Below are 3,268 nucleotides of genomic sequence, written 5' to 3'. Positions count from 1 at the left end.
TCTGTCTCTCTCTCAAAAATAAATAAACATTAAAAAAAATTTTTTTAATTAAGTTGTGTCTTTGTTGTTGAAAGTTTTTTTAACATATATCTTGGATATTAAACTCTTATGAGATATATGATTTGAAAATATGTTTCTCAGGGATACCTGGGTGGCTCAGTCAGTTAAACATCCAACTCTTGATCTCAGGGTCCTGAGTTCAAGCCCTGAATTGGGGTCCCCACTGAGCATGAAGCCTACTTAAAAAAATAATAAAATAATAAATTATACACACACACACACACGCGCGTGTGTGTGTATTCCCATTCTGTACTTTTCACTTTCATGATAATGTCCTTTGATGCACAAGTTTTTAATTTTTACAAAGTCCAATGTTTCTTTTGTTGCTTGTTCCCAATGTTAAATTTAAGAATCCACTGCCAAATCTGAAGTCATAAAGATTTGCCCATATGTTTTCTTCTAATAGTTTTATGGTTCTAGGTCATATATTTAGGTTATTGATCAATTATAAGTTAATTTCTTACATGGAATAAAGACAGCATTTGTTGAAGAGACTACTCTTTCCCCAATGAATGGTCTTAGCAGCCCTGTTGAAAGTCAACTGGCCATGGATATTTCAGATTTATTTCTGGAATATTAATTCTATTCCATTGGTCTATAGGTCTATCCTTATCCCAGTACCATATAAATCCAAAAATGTAAGTCTTCCAACTTTGTTTTTCTTTCTCAATTATTTTTTTTGGCTGTTCAGCTTCCCTTGAAATTCCATGAGTGTAAGAATCAGCTTTTCCATTTCTGCATGGGGAAAAAAAGGCTTTTGGGGGTTTGATAGGCACTGAATTTGTAGATCACTTTGGGGAGTATTGCCATCTTAACAGTCCTAAGTTTTTTAATCCATGAATACAGGATATCTTTCCATTTATTTTGGTCTTCTTTAATTTCTTCCAGCAATATTTTATAGTTTCCAGTGTGCTAGCCTTTCACTCTGTGTTATTCTTTAAGATGCTACTGTAAATGGAATTGTTTTCTTAATTTCCTTTTCAGATTGTTTGTTGCTGGTACATAGAAACACGACTGATTTTTGTGCCCTGCAACTTCGCTGAGTTTGTCATGAGCTGGAGTCTGTTGGATTCTTTACCATTTTCTATATATAAAATGTCATCTGCAAATATAGTTTTATTTCTTCCTTTCTAATTTGGGTGGCTTTTATTTCACCCAACTTTCCCAAAGATTAACAACTCACACGAGTATGTACAATTATCCCAGCCAGGAAAATATAACATGGGTACCATGCTACTTACTATAGTGCGTATTCGAATTCCACTCAGTTTCCCCTAAAATCCTTTTTCTGTTCCAGGCTCCAGCCCAGGGTCCACACTGCATGTTTACTGTGTCTCCTTAGTCTCCTAACAGTCCCTTAGTTTTATTCTTCGTGACCTTCAGACTTTTGAAGAGCACTGCTCATTTATTACACAGAATGTACATAGCATGCCTCTCGATTTTAGCTTGTCAGATGTTTTCTCGGGATTGGATTGAGGTTATAAATTGCTAGCAAGGATTCCACAGAAGTTATATGCCTTGTTACTGGTATTGTTAAGCTCTACCTCTTGATTTCATTGGTGCCTGTCAGGTTTCTCCACTGTAAAAAGTTACTATTTTGATCTTTTTCCTAAGAAGGGATGGCATTGAAGGATTTTAAGCAAGTGGCTCATTTGAATTTGTGTTTCAAAAAAATGCCCCTGTTGGTTGCAGCATGAATGTGGGGAAGATTGGTTCAGTGTATATTGCAGCCCAGTATGTGATGATGGAAGTGAGAAGTGGACAGATTTGAGAGATTTAGAAGGTAAAATCATAGGGCAGGTTAATGAGATCATGCAGCGTTTCTGATTTAATTGGTCTGCAATTGGGCTTGGGACAACCTAGTTTTAAAAGCACTCAGATGGTGGGGCGCCTGGGTGGCTCAGTCAGTTAAGCATTGGACTCTTGGTTTCAGCTCAGGTCATGATCTCACAGTTTGTGGGTTCGAATCCCACATCGGGCTCTGCACTGGCAGTGAGTGCTTCCTGCTTGGGATTCTCTCCCTCTCTCTCTCTGCCCCTTGCCTGCTCTGTCTCTTTCAAATTAAATAAAAACTTAAAAAAAAAAAAAAAGCATCCAGGGGATTGTAATGTTTAGCCACACTGAGGTGACCACACTGAGGTGACAACAGATAACGGCCTAAAGTCAGGGAGCCTAGAAGCTGAGCGTGGCTGGCAACATGCAAAAGTCACCAAACTGCACTGGCACCCCTTCTGAGCAAAGCTTCTCAGGTGCTCTCCCTCCAAATACCTCCCAACAGCCTGTACTTCTCTTCTCCCAGACTCTGGCCTCCCACCAGCCTGCACCGTGGGGGCCGCGGTCTGTAATAGGTGAGGCCCCGAGGAGGATCCGCCGCAGCCCATCTGCCCTCCACTGTCCCCTGGTCTCCTCAGGCAGGCGATATGTGAGCAGCTGCCTGCCCAGACTCCTCCTGGCTGCCCTCCTGTCAGGTCCGCCTGCCCCCTTCCAGCTCTTTCTGCCTGGCAGAGAAGAGCCGCTAGAGTTAAGCGGATTTCGTGCTATTTTCAAAGTCATTTTCCATGGAAATTTTTTCATACTATTAAACCTACTTTCTGCTGCTCTTCTCATCTCCCTGAAAGCTTCCTCCTCCTCTTCCATGAGATAAACCAATAATGGGAACGTTTCGGAACCTGCTAGTGATACTCCACAGGTGTCCTCGTGTATCACTAGCCAAGGTTGGGAAGGTGAAATCACACTGAAACCTCCCTGTTGGAAGTCAGGCCAGTGAGAAGGGCAGACAGCACCGAAGGCTGGAGCAGGTCCCCGCTGCACGCACTCCTGAGCTTGGCCTCTCAGACTGCCATCTCCATCCTATTAACTTCCTTGTCAGGACACCGGTCCCTCATCCTCCCATGACAGCCATCACACTGGGACAAGTGCTTTACAACCAAAGACTGAGGTCATCTGAGGAGCAATCCAGGCATTTCCCAGAGACCCCCCAGGCAGCTAGTATTTCTGAGAAAAGCTGGCTCTGGGAAGCTACAAGTTGGCAGGTGGGGGGGGGGGGGGATCAGGAGAAGCTACGAGATGCCAAAGCCAGGCATGTGCCTCCTTGTGAACCCACCACACTTTGTTGTGCGTTCCATATGGAAGCTTCTATCATATTGCTGCCAGTAAACGGAGGCCTTTGTGAGGACAAGAGTTGAGGCCAAATGGCTCTGTACCCTCA

The sequence above is a fragment of the Prionailurus bengalensis genome, chromosome B3 (genome assembly GCF_016509475.1).
Source record: "Prionailurus bengalensis isolate Pbe53 chromosome B3, Fcat_Pben_1.1_paternal_pri, whole genome shotgun sequence".
Taxonomy (NCBI): domain Eukaryota; kingdom Metazoa; phylum Chordata; class Mammalia; order Carnivora; family Felidae; genus Prionailurus; species Prionailurus bengalensis.
The sequence above is the reverse complement of the archived record's forward strand: the minus strand, read 5'-3'. Positions refer to the sequence as shown.